Here is a 19,416-nt window from a genome sequence, read left to right on the forward strand (position 1 = left end):
CATTTAATATTTTCGGTCTGTGGTTGACCCCGGGTAACTAAAATCACATAAAAGCAAACTCATGGATAATGGGGGGACTATTGTATAGGGCTGGGGGTACACAGGCAAGTTGAATCAGTGTTACCAAGATACTGTGTGTGTGTGGGGGGTACTTTTGTTTAAAAAGAATCATTTAAGGAGACTGTTTCCTTTTAGTAACTGTGTATCTACTTTATTTTCTCCTCATCTTAAGAGTAATGGGGCAGCATACTGTGCCCCAAATGCGGCACTTCCCACTGAAATTCAAAAGGACATTGGTGCACGGCATTGTCCTGTATCTTTTGCAGGGTTTTCAACTTGTTTGTTGACACCTAACCTGAGTCCTTGAGCACTGACAATGAAAGCAAATAAATACTTAAGAGACACAATCGATTCTTTAAGTCCTAAGCTCCTACATAAAGGGTTGAAGAATCTGAAAATTCACTTTGATGAAACAATAAAGGCAGCAGGCACCAAGCTCTTCAGACTACTCCTAAAAGGTTAAAATGAAAAAGACCATGAAACCTCCTCCAAGTGGTACAGGGATCTGGTAAGTTGTCTCTTACAAAATATTGACCAAATTAAAACGGAAGGTGCACCAAACACAGAAGTTTTTTGCATATGAAATACTTGACTGCATTGAGTATAAGCACTGTACTTTAAAACCTTGCTAAACTCAGGGCACCTTGACCTGAAGGTCAGTAAAAGGCTGACCTTTGATCTCTGCCCTTTTGTATTGGGTTGTTATATTAGTTCCCTAGAGCTATCATAAATATCTACCAAACAATGGGTGTCTGATAATAGGAATTTATTCTCCCATGGTTATAGAACCCAGAAAACTGGCATCAAAAGTTGCTGGTGGGTCCTACTCCCCATGAAAACACGAAGGGAGAGCCGTTCCTGTCTCTCTGAGCTATCTGAGGGCTCCGTCGGACTATGGCTCTCTTCTTTGTGTGCCTCTGTGTGTCCTCTACTTGTCTTATAAGGACACCAGGCATCAGATTAATCTAGTATGATCTCATCACCATCCTTAAGTAATTGTATCCGCAAAGACTAAAGGTCACATGCTGTGGTTTCAGGTAGATATGAATTTGGAGAGGACATGACTCAACCCACTACAGTTATTAATAAAGGATCAAGTTTAACTCTTCTGGCAAGAATTACCTTGATATAAAAATACTTTCCATAGAAACAGGAAAATATAGAATATTATATGCATAGCCATCATAACAAGGAAACGGGGCATATGAGTGATGTCATGTAAAGAGCGAGACTGAAGATGATCTAAGAAAAGCCACAATTATGACTAAGCCCACACCAACAGATTCTCCAATTCTCTCTCACCCTTCTTTAAAGGTTTTATCATAGCCAAAGATAAAAACTAAATGACATTTTTCAGGAAGAAGACACAGGACTACCTCTTTCCTCACACTTTCAACCCAAGAAAGACATATTTTTTACCTCATTGCTACACTTGGTTAAAAATTAAATATTTTGGGCCTGACCTGTGGCGGCACAGTGGATAAAGCATTGACCTGGAACGCTGAAGTTGCCGGTTCAAAACCCTGGGCTGTCCCGGTCAAGGCACATATGGGAATTGAAGCTTCCTGCTCCTCCCTTCTCTCTTTCTCTCTCTCTCTCCTCTCTAAAATGAATAAATAAAGTCTTAAAAAAATTAAACATTTCGGCCATGATCGGTTGGCTCAGTGGTAGGGCGTCAGCCCAGTGTGTGGATGTCCCAGGTTCAATTCCTGGTCAGGGCACACAGGAGAAGCGGCCATCTGCTTCTCCACCTCTTCCCTAACCCCTTCTCGCTCTTCCCCTCCTGCAGCCATGGCTTGATAGCATCGGTTCGATAGCATCGGCCTGGGTGCTGAATATGGCTCCATGGAGTCTCCGCCACAGGCACTAAAAATGGCTCTGTTGTGAGCATGGCCCCAGATGGGCAGAGCATCGGCCTCAGACGGGGGTTGTCGGGTGAATCCTAGTTGAGGCGTATGTGGGAGTCTGTCTCACTATCTCCCCTCCTCTCACTTGGAAAAGAAGGGGACAAAAAATTAAACATTTCGGCATCTAGGCAACATAACTTAACCTAAACTGAGAACTGAAACAGGGTACAGTATAGGCGCCACAATTAGAAGTCCTAATTTGCTTTTCCAAGTTATTTTGCAAAAATTAAAAACACAACTGTTCAATCCTATGTACTTGTTTGTATACCACGTGTTTAACTTGTGGGCTTAACAGAAACTCCAGAAGGAGGGCCATTTTTAACAGTGGTTGTTTTCTAACCAAAATCATCTTCTGTAAAAATAAAGCTGGGAAAGGTTTTCAATATCTTCAGCACAATATTTTACTCTAAAAACTAACAAACCAGGAGAAACTGGAAGGCTACAGAAAACCCTTACACACCTGCAAGTTTTGGGGAACAACCACCTTCATAATAATGAAAAGTGTTTGCAAGAAGGAAACTGTTGAAGGTGTAACTCACCCAGCGGGCCTGCTCCTTCTTGTTTCTCCAGCGAGCAGATGGAGATACAGACTCCCTCATACATGAGCCATCATGAGCTGCACACAGTCCAGCACACGGGGCTTCAGTGGAAGTTGAAGCTTCATTGAGAACCTTCCCATAACACACACACACGAGTTTACCATACACCCAAGTTCACAATGGTTGCATCCATGCCCTCCGGCCTGGAGCTCCTACTGAGTCTTCTGTCACCATTTGGGACCACAGTCACAGCCATCAATTCACAGCAATAGGCACCTGTGTCCACTGGCCTGCCTTCCTCCATCATGGGGGCAGTCAGGAAGAACGGCGAGTGAGAAAAACAATGAAAAGATTTTCTCAAATCTTGTACCAGAAAATAGCCAGTGCAGTTGGACATAGTCCTGCCAGAGTATCTAAACCAAATGTGGATGAAGGAATAGGAGAAAACTGTCAAGTTAAATTTAAAATGAAATGTAACTGTTTATAAAAATGAGACTAAGAGACATGGACAAGAGTGTGGTGGTTACCAGGGGTGGGGGGAGGGAGGACATGGAAGGGAGGGAGGGAGAGAGTTAGGGGGAGGGGGAGGGGCACAGAGAACTAGATAGAGGGTGGCGGAGGACAATCTGACTTTGGGCGAGGGGTACGCAACATAATTTAATGACAAAATAACCTAGACATGTTTTCTTTGAATATATGTACCCTGATTTATTAATGTCATCCCATTACCATTAATAAAAATTTATTAAAAAAAAAAAAAAAAAGAAAAAAAAGAAATGTAACTGTTTAAAAATGTTTCCCAAGGTCTTGGGCGACCATGACCCACTTCGCTGTTGCTGAGAAAGTGAAATGTGTATCTGAAGCATCACCTGAGAGAGGAAGCAGCTGGGTAGCTTGACCTCCTTCAAGATTCCCCTTTCTTTTCAGAAAAAGACTTTTCATCTGGAGGAACACAAACGCTATTCCTCATCTCATCTTTAAACACTACAAGAGCGCGTTTACCTCTAACTAGAAGGTATAAATTCCTTCCTTTACATCTTCAGCACTAAAATCTTTCCCCAGCTCTACATACTTAATGGAGAAGGTTCCAGAAAACCAAAATGAACAGAAACCCCAATGGACAGCCCATCAGTGGAGCAGACATGTCAAAGAGGCAGAGGGCTCAGCAGTCTGAGGCACAAGGCAGCAGCTGGGCTGTGGCCAGGTCAGGCGGCGTCTCTGATCCGAGGATGACAGCCCATGTACTTACAGAAACATGACAAAGGGGGGAGTGACCAGCGCTTCCCCCTGCTTCTACTACAGCCATATTTCTTCTTTGTTCAAGTTTGCTAATAGTTCTTTATAAATGTGAAGTCGATGATAAGTGGGCATCTCTGCATATTAGATCAGGGAGATGAAATGTCAATGTCACTTAGCCAACGGGACGGGGCAGACTGAGAAGCCAAACCCAGGAAATGATCATCAGGAGGAGTTCAAAGGGCGGGGCCAGAGGGAGAAATGCCAAGGGTGGGCTGAGAGGCCCTGCAGTCATCATCGTCATGCAGACCTTCTGGACTGACCCTGCACGCAGAAGTGACAGAAAGACGTGGACTGGCTAACTTCTGCCCTCTGCTCAGACACATGTCAGCTGCTGGACAATTTTCTCCCAGTGCAGAAAGCTGACAGACCGAAAAGAAAGCAGCTGACCCACGCCTGGTAATGCCCTGTGCATGGTGATTTATAAACTGACAGTCCAAACAGTCTGAGCCTCGTGAAGCCTTGCATCCAACGACAAACTGCAACAGGGACGTTTTACAAAGCAGTGACTCCATTTCTGGGCAGTTAGAAACCCTGCCTGAAGATGCACACCGTGGTGACACTTCAGCTGTGCTGCAGCCAGTCCAGATGGCAAGGGTCACGCAGGCCACAGGTACATGTAATCTCTGAACTGCTCATCTGAAAAAGTAATTATTATTCATCAAGTGCTTTCTAAATAAATACGAGATTAATGAAACAACTCAGACTAGGGGAAAAGCAATAGCAAAAAACAGCTTTTAAAAGTAAAGGTTGACGCCCTGGCCGGTTGGCTCAGCGGTAGAGCGTCGGCCTAGCGTGCGGAGGACCCGGGTTCGATTCCTGGCCAGGGCACACAGGAGAAGCGCCCATTTGCTTCTCCACCCCTCCGCCGCGCTTTCCTCTCTGTCTCTCTCTTCCCCTCCCGCAGCCAAGGCTCCATTGGAGCAGAGATGGCCCGGGCGCTGGGGATGGCTCTGTGGCCTCTGCCCCAGGCGCTAGAGTGGCTCTGGTCGCAACATGGCGACGCCCAGGATGGGCAGAGCATCGCCCCCTGGTGGGCAGAGCGTCGCCCCTGGTGGGCGTGCCGGGTGGATCCCGGTCGGGCGCATGCGGGAGTCTGTCTGACTGTCTCTCCCTGTTTCCAGCTTCAGAAAAATGAAAAAAAAAAAAAAAAGTAAAGGTTGACTAGCCTGACCAGGCGGTGGCGCAGTGGATAGAGCATCGGATTGGGATGCAGAGGACCCGGGTTCAAGACCCGGAGGTCGCCAGCTTCAGTGCGGGCTCATCTGATTTGAGGAAAAGCCCACAAGCCTGAACCCAAGGTCGCTGGCTCCAGCATGGGGTTACTCAGTCTGCTGAAGGCCCGCGGTCAAGGCACATATGAGAAAGCAATCAATGAACAACTAAGGTGTTGCAACGCGCAATGAAAAACTGATGATTGATGCTTCTCATCTCTCTCCGTTCCTGTCTGTCTGTCCCTGTCTATCCCTCTCTCTGACTTACTCTCCATCTCTGTAAAAAAAATAAAAAATTAAAAAATTAAAAAGTAAAGGTTGACTATAATGATGTTCAGAATGAGAGAGACAAATGTTCAGGTGAGACAGGAAAGGCCCTTGAACTTAAACAACATTCCCAGTGAAATTTCCCCAAAAGGTGAAAACTGGGGAGCAACTTATAACATTCTGAGAAGCCTGGGTTATATCCCATCTAGGAATAGTTATTTCAGATGAAAATATATTGAAAATAGTAAAGAAAATGTTGCAAAAACTAGAAACTTTACTCATCAGACAATAAAACCAATAAGAAAGCTAAAACAATTACATCCTCCTGCTAGTAAGGAACAAACAGATTAATGAGACAGACACAATATACAATATTCATATGTGGTAAAAGTTTCATCAGAACTCCACAGGGAAATGAAAGAATATTCAAAAAGTGGTGCTGAGCAAATTGCTTATATGAAAAGATATTAAGTTAGACCATACATAATATTTATATAAATTAAAAGTTAGATTTTGGCCCTGGCCGGTAGAGCCAGTGGTAGAGCGTTGGCCTGGCGTGCGGAAGTCCCGGGTTCTATTCCGGCCAGGGCACACAAGAGAGGCGCCCATCTGCTTCTCCACCCCTCCCCCTCTCCTTCCTCTCTGTCTCTCTCTTCCCCTCCTGCAGCCGAGGCTCCACTGGAGCAAAGTCAGCCCGGGCACTGAGGATGGCTCTGTGGCTTCTGCCTCAGGCACTAGAATGGCTCTGGTTGCAACAGAGTAACGCCCCAGATGGGCAGAGCATCGCCCCCTGGTGGGCGTGCCGGGTGGATCCCAGTCAGGCGCATGCGGGAGTCTGTCTGACTGCCTCCCCGTTTCCAGCTTCAGAAAAATACAAAAAAAAAAAAAGAAAAGTTAGATTTTAAAAGCATAAAAACAGTAAGATTTACACAATTTACTTGAGTCAGGTTGTGAATGGTCTTTCTAAGTAAAAACAATGACAGAGCTGAAATCACAAAGAGATTTCATGATACAAAAAATAAAAATACTGTTAAGCCAAATCAGAAGATGAGCAATGGACTTTGAAAATATAAGACAGCATATGACAAAAGTTTCTATCTACTATAGAAATACTAGCTAGAGCTGAATAATAAAATAAAGATAAAATACCCTAATATAAGATGGTTAAAGACTAGTAACCCATTTTTCACAAAGAAATCAAATAACAAGAAAAGAAAAAGAAAAAGAAAGTTAATCTTCAATAACACCATTAAAATACAATTCCAAACAAGTCATTCTCTACCATGTTAGCAGGAATCAAAACACTCATCATGTTGGCAAGAAACACAGTGAAATACACACTTCCCTCCATGGGGGGTATCATTTTTCTGGCAGTCAATATGGCAATATTGTTTAAGAATCTTAAATATGATCACACTCTTTAGACATATAATTTCATTTCTAGGACTCCATTGAAAGGAAACAATTAGAAGTAAGTATTTATGTTTGAGGACATTCATCATCACTTTTTTCATGAAAATACAAAATAATCAACTACATATAAAGGACAAAAGAGATCCACCTACATATTAGTAATTATTTTTTAATTCTACACTTATTACAGAAGTTTAGGTAATAGTTCAAAATCACCCACAATAATAGCAGCAGGCCCCACTTATTTTATAGGAAAATTCTACAAAAATGTCAGAAAATTGATCCTCCCAACGGTACACAAACTCATTCTAACAGTAAAAGAATAATAAAGAGAAACATCTCTCATATTATTCTATGATGACAACAAACTCTCATTCCAAAGTCAGATTAATACGTTCTGCGAAAGGAATATCACTGGCCTATTTCACTCAGGAATACAGGTGCAAAAACCCTAAGCAAAATAACTGCAAACCAAATTCAATGGTATATATAAAAGATTATACAGCAAAATCAAGTAGGGTCCATCCCACCCAAGAAGGATGGTTTTAATAATAGAAAATCCTTAACTGTAATTCACCACATTAACAAATTTAAAAAAACAAACACATTATGATACTAAAAAAGCATTTTTTCATTTAATCAAAAGTATACATGTTTTTTACATTCAGTATTATTTTGTGTTAGTTTCCGGAGTACAGCACAGTGGTGAGACAATCATATACTTTACAAAGTGTTCCCCTGCTATTTCCAGTACCCACCTGGCACCATACACAGTTATTACATTGTCACTGACTATATTTCCAATGCTGTAATTTACATCCCTTTTACTATTCTGTAACTACTAATTTGTACTTCTCAATCCTTTCACCTGAATGTTATTGTCTTTAAATTCTGGCTTTATAAATGATTTATAGTTTGCTGTGTTTCAATTTCCTACAATGTGCATATATAGTGGATGGTCTCACAGTCAACTTCTTCTTAGCCAACTCGACAATTTAAAAGTAACTTTTCACTGGGTAGACTATACCCACCATTGTTAGCCTACCAGAGTCAATCTGTTCTTAAACTTGTTCAGGCCAGTTATATTGGTTATGTACACATATACTACACATATAAATGATATGGAGCAACATGATCTGAGCACAAAACGATTGCTGTTTGAATAAAAACTCTGTTAGAATGCTTTCATGAATTGCTAAAAAGAAAGAAAATTGCTGCCAACTGATGTGAGGTCCAGACAAATGTCGATGAACTGGGAGAATTTTTTTAAAACATGAAAAAGGTCTATACTTATTATTTGTCAAATATCTTCAAAAGTCCCACTCAAGGCCCTGGCCGGTTGGCTCAGCAGTAGAGCGTCGGCCTGGCGTGCGGGGCATCCAGGTTCGATTCCCGGCCAGGGCACACAGGAGAAGCGCCCATTTGCTTCTCCACCCCCCCCCTTCCTCTCTGTCTCTCTCTTCCCCTCCCGTAGCCAAGGCTCCATTGGAGCAAAGATGGCCCGGGCGCTGGGGATGGCTCCTTGGCCTCTGCCCCAGGCGCTAGAGTGGCTCTGGTCGCGGCAGAGCATCGCCCTGGAGGGGCAGAGCATCGCCCCCTGGTGGGCAGAGCTTCGCTCCTGGTGGGCGTGCCGGGTGGATCCCGGTCGGGCGCATGCGGGAGTCTGTCTGACTGTCTCTCTCCGTTTCCAGCTTCAGAAAAACACACACACACACACAAAAAAAAGTCCCACTCAATTTTAAAGAACCCCAAAGTGGAAACTAGACTCCACAGCTTGGGAGTGACTCATGATGGAAAGAAGGTGCAGAATTCCAACGACATTCACCATCAGAGAGGTTTGTTAAAGACGTGTGTATTTTAAGTCAAAATTTAAATGTGTGTATTTGTGTTTCAGGTTAAAACTTTTTATGATCCTTAGCTTTAACTGACTTTTTTGACAAACTAATTAGAAGACTAATTAAAACTAATGTTGACGAACTAATTTTAAGTCTGGTCATATCAAGTCAGGCGGCTTCTTTTACATTCCTTTTCTAACAGAGAAAGAAATGTCCTTTCGGGCAGATTAGTGGTAGAGTGGTTGGGTGCAAAGAAGGAAAAGGAGGAAAATGAGAAAACTAGAAAAAGAGGCCATTTAGATTTCTAAGTAGCAAATTCAAAAGTCTGTGCAAAAAATTTTAGAATATATAAGTGCTGTAATGGTTTTATTATAAGGTCAGTGTAATAATGCAAATGCCTCTACCTGTCACACAGGACTGATCAAAAGACAGAAACGGCAAAAATTCTAATTTTCTTGGGCATATTGTTCCTAAAAATTCTAATAATAAAAATACCTTTCCTAAAAAAAAAAATACCACAACTAACAATTTAGCACCTGACCAGTGGTGGCACAGAATAGAGTGTCGGCCTGGGATGCTGAGGTCCCAGGTTCAAAACCCGGAGTTTGTCAGCTTGAGTGCGAGCTCATCTGGCTTGAATGCAGGGTCACCAGCTTGAGTGTGGGATCACTGACATGACCCCATGGTCACTGGCTTGAGCCCAAAGGTTGCTGTCTTGAGGCCCAGATCACTGGCTTGAGCAAGGGGTCAATGGCTCAGCTGGAGCCCCCTGTTCAAGGCACGTAAGAGAAGCAATCAATTAACAACTTACGTGCTGCAACTATGAGTTGATGCTAATTTCTCTCCCTCTCTCTGTCTGTCTCTCTTGCAAAAAAAAAAAATCGCTTAAGTGTTCATTTAATCTATGTGATGAAATCATGCTATAGAGCAGCAGAGTGAATGTATTTGTTTTTATATAGATGGTCTGATTTTTAAAAATATTTTTATTAAGGAATAAATGACAATTACACATAATACACAAATAAATTTTTATGTATGTATGTACCTGTGAAACAACCATGACAATCAAGGTAATAAACATATCCATTACTCCAAAAAGTTTTTCCTGTACCCCTTGGTAAACCTTTCCTCTCGACTATCACTTTCCATTGTCCTCAGAAAACCAGTGGTCTATTTTCTGTCACTATGCATTTGTTTGCATTTTCTAAAATTTTTTACATGAAAGGAATCATGTAGCATGTACTTTCCTTTTACTGCTTTTGTTCACTTAGCATAATTATTTTGAGAGTCATCCATGTTGCTGCATATATCAATAGTTCATTTCATTTCATCACTGAGTCATGATCTCTTGAATGGACATAGCCACAACTTATGGATTCTTTCGTGTATATATGGACATTTGAGTAGCTTCCATTTGGGGGCTATTATAAATAAAGCTCATAGTAACAGGTGCATGTGTCCACTGTCCTGCCTTTGATATTCATGTACAAGTCTTTGTAAGGACATAACTTACATTTCTTGGGTAAATATTGAGGCGTAGAATGTGTGGGACATATGATAGGTGTTTTGCTTATTCAAAAAGTGGTGCTGGGCAAATTGCTTATCTGCAAAATTTAAGTAAGATCATATCTCATACTACATACCATAATAAAATTTATATGAATTAAGAGTTAGATTTTAAAAAATAGAAGCATAGGACATGAAAAGCTGAAGAAACTATCAAAGAGGCTGTAGCATTTTGTATTCCTACCAACAATGTGTATGAGTTCAAGTTGTTACATGCCATCTGTTTGTAGTTTTGTGGGACACAGGACCCCCTGGCAATGCAACACATACTATACACAGCTTTGCCTACTTTAAAAAAAAAACCAGAGCATAAATTGACCATTCTCACTAATTATGAAGGTAAAATTTTAATTTCTGCCCTTTCCTTGTAGTACAGATCATAATGAAAAGCAGCAAATGACATCGATAAGAACAACAGCACACATTTCTTAAGTGTTTACCATGAGCTTGAGTCTATGCATTCCATGTTGTAACAACACTATAAAAACTCTATGAAGGTAAGTACCAAAATAAAACCATTAAACCCATTTGATAGGTGAATAAACTGAGGAAAAGCGAGAACAAATTACCAATGGTCCGAGAGCTAATGATTGGTAGAGCTAGGACCTGAACAAGGAAGTCTGAGCCCCAAGCTTTAGCTTCTATTATCTGTGTTCTCTGTGACCATTCCTGAGTTCTAGCTACTTCTCTTACAAAGCTCTGAATGATCCCTAGTACTTCTTTACAGTTCTAGCTCAGACAATTGATTTCACATCTTGAAGAAAGACATTAGGTAATAAGCCCTGGAATATCATCCTGCACTAATATGTCAGAGCCAATGCTGAATCCCTACAATACAGTAGTTCCCCCTGATCCCCAATTTTGCTATCCATGGTTTCAGTTTCTTGTGGTCAACTGAGATCTGAAAAAAATTATATGGAAAATTCCAGAAATAAATAATTTGTAAGTTTTAAATTTCCCACTGTTCTGAGTAGTGTGATGAAATCTCACACCTTCTGGCTCCATCCAGCCCCAGACATCCCTTTGTCCAGGGCGTCCACGTTGTGTATGCTGCCCACCTCTTAGTCACTTAGTAGCCGTCTCGTTTATCAGATAGGTTATGAGATAGAGACGTCATTCATATACTACAGTATATTGTTATAATTCTTCTACTATATTATCATTATTAATCTCTTACTCTGCTTATAAATTAAACTTTATCATAGGTATGTAGATATATACAGGAAAAAAACAGTATACATAGGATTTGGGACCATCCACAGTTTGACGCATCCACTAGGGTTTGAGAAGGCATCCTCCATGGATAAGGGGGAACTACTATGCCAACATTTATACAAAATCATCACAGTGCCCTGGCCGGTTGGCTCAGCGGTAGAGCGTCGGCCTAGCGCGCGGAGGACCCGGGTTCGATTCCTGGCCACGGCACACAGGAGAAGCGCCCATTTGCTTCTCCACCCCTCCGCCGCGCTTTCCTCTCTCTCTCTTCCCCTCCCGCAGCCAAGGCTCCATTGGAGCGGAGATGGCCCGGGCGCTGGGCATGGCTCTGTGGCCTCTGCCTCAGGCGCTAGAGTGGCTCTGGTCGCAATATGGCGACGCCCAGGATGGGCAGAGCATCGCCCCCTGGGGGGCAGAGCACCGCCCCTGGTGGGCGTGCCGGGTGGATCCCGGTCGGGCGCATGCGGGAGTTTGTCTGACTGTCTCTCCCTGTTTCCAGCTTCAGAAAAATGAAAAAAAAACAACAAAAAAAAACAAAAACAAAAAAAAAACACAAAATCATCACAGCAATGACAGAATGGAACTGATTAAACCAATCCAGTGCATGTCACCTATTAAATACAGAAGTCAGTTTTAAACAGTGAGAAGACATTTCACAGAGCATAGTTTATTTAACAAAGTATTTTTCTGGTGGCAAGAAATGAGACAAAAGTGTAGAGAGCAAGGGGAAAAGTCTTCAAAGCCGGCAGACAGCACCACTGTATCTCATGCTGCTGTGGTTTTACAAAACCCAACCCAGTTACTAAAAGGCCTTACAATAAGGACGCAGGGCTGGTAGATAACCAGGCTAGCAAGGTGCTGTGTTTTAAAAACTTCTTGGCATTCATTGCCATAGTTCTCAGAGGTTAAAACAAAGGGTAATTGTACAGCCACTTCTTTGTCTAAAGAGAGCCCAAGAATCCAATAGAGATGGAGGGAAGCACTTACACTGTGGAGAAAGCATGGAAAACAACACTTTCTAGCAGCAGCAGACTGTGACATCGACTATGTTATACAGAATATTGACTCATAATAAAAAAATAAATAAATAAATAAAAGAAGGTTGGAAAAAATAATCAGCAGCTCCCCGTAACATGACAAAAGGAAAAAAGGAAACTGCTCTACTGGCAAGATCATGTCCCAATAGAGAGGTGTTAACGTGCAAGAGGATTGTTCAATGACAAATCCATAGGTATGTAATAGCTACGGGGTGTACAGCACCTAGCTGGACAGGAGGGGGGGCAGATGGACAAGTGGGAGTAGTGGTTAGACACAAACAAGACAGAGCAAACAAGCTTTCTTCCCCACTTTGAGTTTATCATCAAGTTGGGGAAAGGACTATATACTCTGGAACAGAGCATGACACACTCAGCACCAGATCAATAGTCATTCACCGCTGACATCAACGAGGTAGAGCCACCAGGCCGGGTTCCTTCCAAACGCTGCCTCATGTCACCCTCCCCAAATCGTGCGAGGCAGGCACTGCACATCTCCGTTTTACAGAGCATTAAACTGATTGGGGAAAGCTCTGTAACTTGCTCCTGACCATGAAGCAAGGAGTAAAGTTGAGAATCCAAAGCTGCTGTTTAGCTACTAGGTTGTAAAACCTCTTCAGAGCCTTCAAACACTCAAGAATGATCCCTCTGGTTAGTGAGGGCCTGGAAGGCTTGCTGCAGGAAGAAGAGAAGTGTCCAGAGAAACTAAAGGACAGAGGCAAGAGTATTAGGAGATAAGGAAAGCCCTTCAGACAAAGGCTGGACAACCATCTATTGGAATGTGGTCAAATAAAGTCATAATGTTCACCTGTCACCTCATATGCCAGGCACTGGTGGCACAGTTATAAGTCAGACATGGCTTTCCCCTCCAGGGACTTGCCATGTACTGAGGGAGGCAGATACATCCAGGAGTCTGGGGAGAGTGGGTGTCCAGGCACAACGTACTCTTGAGGCTCTGATACAATGCAGGACGCCATCGGCCACCTGAGCCTGGAACAGAACAGGTGTTTCTCGTGACCAGAGAGCACAGCACTGCCATAAGTCAATAGTATAAAGTCCATTTTCAATTCCTGCACCTCATCAGCTTTGAACTTTTAGGGTATTTTCCCTCAATATGATTGCATTATTCTCAAATTATGAGAAGAAAAGGAGGCTTTAAAAATATCTTAATATCCTATTTAAAATCTGAATATAGAATATAGCCTGACCTGTGGTGGTGCAGTGGATAAAGTGTCAGCCTAGAATGCTGAGGTCACCTGGGCTTGCCTGATCAAAGAACATATGGGAGTTGATCCTTTCTGCTCCTCCCCCCTTGTGTCCCTCTTTCCCTTCTAAAATGCATAAATAATAAAAACATCTTAAAAAAATATATAGAATATAAATGTGATCATGATATGTAATCACACCCCTCCCTCTTCTTGCCCCCAGCCTCCCTTTACAGAAAAATTCAGCCTTCCTGGCCAGTTGGCTCAGCGGTAGAGCATCGGCCTAGCGTGCGGAGGACCCGGGTTCGATTCCCAGCCAGGGCACACAGGAGAAGCGCCCATTTGCTTCTCCACCCCTCCGCCGCGCCTTCCTCTCTGTCTCTCTCTTCCCCTCCCGCAGCCAGGGCTCCATTGGAGCAAAGATGGCCCGGGCGCTGGGGATGGCTCCTTGGCCTCTGCCTCAGGTGCTAGAGTGGCTCTGGTCGCAACATGGCGACGCCCAGGATGGGCAGAGCATCGCCCCTGGTGGGCGTGCCGGGTGGATCCCGGTCGGGCGCATGCGGGAATCTGTCTGACTATCTTTTCCTGTTTCCAGCTTCAGAAAAATGCAAAAAAAAAAAAAAAAAAAAAAAAATTCAGCCTTAAAGTCATCTGTTTAAGACTTTTGTATATATATTTGGAGATTTGAGTTTGCATTAACTATTAAGTTGGCGTCCCCTCCTCTAGATCTAGTTGATCATTTATTCATTCAGCAGTCATGTATTGAACATCTACTCTATGAAGTACCAGAATTCTGCTGGATATTGGGAGCACTGTTGTCAGCAAGACAGAAGTGGAAAATACTGTAATATTATTGGTGCAGAGGGTTTAAGATAGAGCCACTAAGTGGATTTTATGATACTTGGTAAAGAGTTTAGGTTTTTTTTTCTAAGAACAGTGGGAATCCATGAAGGGGTTTACTCCAAGTGGGATCTAGTCAGACATGAACTTTAGGAAGACCGCCGGCGGAGCTGTGGTCTCCGTATTCAAGGCCAGAAGAACAGATGCAGGGAGCCCAGGAGGGAAGCTGTCGCAGTCATTTGCGCAGGAGGTGATGGTGGCAAAACGTTTTGTGTCATCTTCATTTCCAGATACTTCTGCATCTGCGCAGCACTCAATTCTTGCAACTTGTTTTCCAAAGCCCCACTATCGGGATGACCAGCATTTGCTTTTCTCTCTAATGTAGTCTGTTTCAGAAAGAGGAACCAAGTAGACCATTGGTTTTGAAGTCATAAATAAGTGTTTATTCAGCAGTTCTATCTCTTTGTCATTCCAACCAGGATAAAAGGGAACAGGCTTCTTCGGATCTGTAACTCAGGGTTTAACTTTGCACAGCATGTCATATTCAGGTTTCAGTTGTTGATCTCCTCCTCTCGCAGCCACTTTTTCTAGTTTATCTCTAATGGCCCGATCATTTCCTCACCCCTTAAGCTGAAGTTCTTCATGTCTTATTTCTCTATCTCAAAGCAGATCTGTGCTTCCTACAACATGCATGATATAGCCTCATCTTCAAAAGCAAGGATTAGATGAAAGACTCCATCACAGACACATGAGATAAAACGGCATTTCCCAGGCCTGACCTGTGGTGGTGCAGTGGATAAAGTGTCGATCTGGAATGCTGAGGTTGCCGGTTCAAAACCCTGGGCTTGCCTGATCAAGGCACATATGGGAGTTGATGCTTCCTGCTCCTCCTCCTGTTCTCTCTATCTTTCCTCCCTCTCTCTCTCTTTCTCTCTCCAATAAAAATGGATTTAAAAAAAAGGCATTTCCCAGGACTTGTCCATTGTGAATTCCTTTTTACAAGACCAGCAATATCCACTGCATTTAGAAGGGCAGGTGTTCTACTTGCTGGTTTGTGTTACTGGAAAAGAAAACCAAACCTTTTATCTGACACAGGTACTCTTGCTCCCATGAGTTTGTACAAAATCATTAGCAACTTAAGGCCAACGTCCTTAAAGTCAGACATTAAAGAGAAAGAAGGGAGACAATGCCTGCAGTAGAGGAGGCAGTGGTTCTCACTGTCACATGCCACAGGATGGCTCGATTCCATTCCACTTAATGTGTGAAGCCCATCACCCACGGCATATTGACAGTCAAGTCAAAAAGAGTGGGACAGTGGACCTAGCCAGGGACACACAAATAATGGAACAGGGGTCAAGGGGAGTCGGGTTCACTCCACAAAAGGGATCCAAAGAAACCTGAGGAATAAAAGAACAATCTACAGGTAAAAACTCAATAAGGACATCTACAGAAACTCACTGGGTACGCGATGCAGTGGAAGGATCTTTGTGAACCTTTTGTTTATGGTTCATTACATTTTCCCCAAAGCTCCACGAAGTTACAGCCATTTGGGGAGGTTTGCTAAAGAATATACGCCACTGGGCTCCCAATTACTGTCACCCCCTTTACTTGAGGCACCCCTGGGGAGTCAAAGGGGAGATGGAGGCCAGGAAAGAACATGCAAAGGCAATGAAGTTAAGGCCATTTTAGTTTAAAACCATCACTGAAATGGAATTCGTAATCTCGTTAGGAAGGAGGGGGTAGTGCGGGCGGGCCGCCATCAGCCTTTCCAGCCTCAGAAGCAGGTCTGGATGTCTGCGTGACAAATAAAAAGCTACGATGACTTCTGTGACCCTCATGACGGCTCTCCTGCCCATTAAGCATTAAGAGAGATCTTCTCCCTGGAGGAAACAAAGTCTAAAAGGAATCCAAGGGTACTTGAAGGGTAAGAGAAAACCCAGGGCACAAGAGGAAAGAAGGAAAGCAAGCCCAGGGGACCCAGGACCACCGATGTGAGAATTACTGCTGCGAAGAGACACAAGTAGCCTCACATGGAACACTCCTCAGGACATGAGAAAAGGGCTCAGGACGCTCCAATCACTGATGGTGATGCCAGCACACAGCCAGCCATAGCCCCCCAGGGAGCACCGGCTCTGTGCCAGCCGTGGGCCGAGCATTACCTTGCAACAAACTCTTCCAACTCCCTGCAACACAGAAGACATAAGTATAGAAAGAACAGTATTATCAAAATTTATAAATCTAGTAAGTGCTGGGATTAGGACTTAAACCCAGGTCTGCCCATTTCAAAATCAATGACCTTCTGTTTGAAGTATCACTTGTAGTTACTTACTCACTTGTGAATGACGGTTCCTATCCTGACAGAAAAAGGGAGTGTACACGTAATAAGCTCTTATAAAAGAACCTAACAGTGAGGAAACTAGCAGGCAGGTCCACAATGAACAAACACTTTATCATTGACTTTACCTTTGAATTAGCACAATAAATGTTTCAGTAACGGATGGTCAAGATGATATTTTGACTTACTACTCTTCATGTAGACAATGAAATATGTTCTCTAGGCCTGGATTTCACAATCAATTTTTACTATTAAACCAACGGGTGTTCCTTTCTTAGTGTTACTCACAATAATTCCAACCTAAAAGTCAATCATTTAGAAATGGCAAATGTTGTCACTGTCAAGGCTCTCTAAGTCATCAGTAACACTATCAGATAATACTAATTAACTAGTTACACTGGTATTACACCAGTTATTACCACTATAGGAGTCTGCCAAAATGTGTCACATGTATCCAGAAAGGCAAATTCTGATGCTCTGTCCTTCAAATGCAGAGTTGTGGTAGCATGCAGATATAAAGTGGCATTTACTAAAATTAGTCACTGAGGCAAGCACAGTGGGTTGGCTCACATATAGCAATGAGAGGCTGGAGAGCTACACCTTACATACTGTCCAGACTTATTTGCCACTACAGTGTCCAACGTGACTTGGAACCCAATGAGAAGGGCTCCCAGGCAACTTTAATTTAGAAACGAGTCATGGGAAAGAGGCAGAGTGCCTGGGCATCCAAGAGAAGCAGTCTCTCTTTGCAGGAGGCGGAGTGTGGGAACTAGCACGCGGGTCCTGGCTTTCTAATTCAGTGGTTTCCCACAGCAGCCGCTGCTTAGCTCTCCCAACTCTGGTAAGAAAATGGTTCGGGGGTGGGGGTGTCCTGGAGGCTCAGCCCAGAGCCTATTCCTCCAAAGCTAACGATTCTGGAAGCACTCACCCCCTGGATTAAATCTACTTTAGCTTTAACTCCCTGAAGTAGATTTTTGTGTCTAACACAGGAAATGGGAGCAATAACAAGAAGCTCATTGCTTTTCCTAGTTTATTAAATTCATAAAATATTAGGTATAAAATACTTAAGCCACAAAGAAACAAACTCAATTTATTTTAATTATATTTGAGTATAATATCATTTGGGCTAGGGTAATTTATATAAACTACGGTATACACAATTTTATCAACCTAAACCTACACTGTAATTTACCTCATTCATAAACATGAGATAACTTGACCTACTTTCTAATGTATTCAGCTCCTTCTTGTCTGCATGAATCTGCAGTGACATTTTAAAAGTGGCTCTAATAATTTCCATTATATGAAAATGCATTTTTCATTGAAACCATCTTTGATTTTTCTCCCACAAACAAAATACTGTTTTCTTAACAGTTAGCCTGTAAATGTCATAGGAAACAAGAGGTACAAGACAGGTGATACAAGAGGTTCACTGTTCAAGCGGGGCTCAAAATAGGGTTTCTTGATGGGGTATGAGGGTGGGAGGAGAAATAGGCAGCAAAGAGTAAGACAATTTTGCCCAAGTTCACACAATGTGGGATCGTGGGGTCTGGCTCTCTCTTTGTATATAACCTTGGGGGAATTATAGAGCACAGCTTTTAAAAGTAAATACGAATTTCATATCAAGTAATATAATGCTTCCCTGATAATACTTCCATTCTTTCCAATAATTCTCCAACTTCATTATAAAGAAAAAATTCTACTTAAATTCCCACAACCACCTTCCAGTGGCACGGTACCATCAACAGCCTACTGAGCCTGGGCTCACTCCCTCTGACAGAGCCCTCTTTTCAACCCACTGTTGACAACCCTTCTGAGCAAGTCTTTCTTGTGCTGAAGAATGTTCTATAACTCCTAAAAGCCCAGAGCAGAGTTTGGCAAACTATGGGCCACAAGCTAAAAATTGTTTTCAATTTTTAAATGGTTGAAGGAAAAAATAATCAAAAAAGAATTATATATCATGATGAATGAAAATTACAAAATTCAAATTTCAGTGTCCACAAATCTAGTTTTATTGGAACACAGCTATACTCGTTTATTTATAAATAGCCTACGGCTGCTTTTTGCACTCCATCAGCAGAGTGGAGTGGTTACAACACAGGGAGGAGCCTAAAAATGTTTACAATCTGGTCCTTTACCTGGAAATGCTATTCACTCCTGGCCTGGAGTGTGAAATCCACAGCCCCTGGCCTGGCAGTGCAGGTCATGGAAACCTGGATCTAACCAACCGTCCTAAGCCCTATTTCCTTCTACTTGAAGACATAATGTCTACTCCACTGAAAACGCTCATCTCCACTTCCCAAGCATACTCCCTTTCCGTTCCCTGCCCCAAAGCTCTGTTCAATCTCAACAGCTTGTAGACATCCTTCTCTCTTTGTGCAAGCAGTCATATCATACATACCCTTAACTTCTATGAGGTTAAAAAAAAATGATTTTAAGAGTGCCCAATGCCATTCTCCACAGCACTACTTCTAATAGTAAAAGATGGAAAACACCAACAGGGCAGGTTGAATGAGTTATAGCAAATCCACACAATGGGGGATGGTGCAGCTGTGTGAAGGGGTGGGGTTATCTCTGTGCAGCACCCCAAAACAGCTGGGAGAGACTCCGTGGCAAAGGCAAGGTGGACAGAAGCACATGTAGCACACTATTGCTTACCTAACGGGAGGGGGATATACATATGAAAGCAC

The 19,416-nt window shown here is 42.8% G+C and overlaps 1 protein-coding gene and 1 pseudogene across 6 annotated transcripts in view; both read right to left on the minus strand.

Annotated features, from left to right (window-relative positions):
- Positions 1 to 19,416, minus strand: part of TLN2 (talin 2) — a 484,588-nt gene that overhangs the window by 260,595 nt on the left and 204,577 nt on the right. The window lies entirely within an intron of this gene.
- LOC136335438 (obg-like ATPase 1 pseudogene) lies at positions 14,577 to 16,229 on the minus strand (annotated as a pseudogene).

The sequence above is a fragment of the Saccopteryx bilineata genome, chromosome 4, assembly GCF_036850765.1.
Source record: "Saccopteryx bilineata isolate mSacBil1 chromosome 4, mSacBil1_pri_phased_curated, whole genome shotgun sequence".
NCBI classification, from domain to species: domain Eukaryota; kingdom Metazoa; phylum Chordata; class Mammalia; order Chiroptera; family Emballonuridae; genus Saccopteryx; species Saccopteryx bilineata.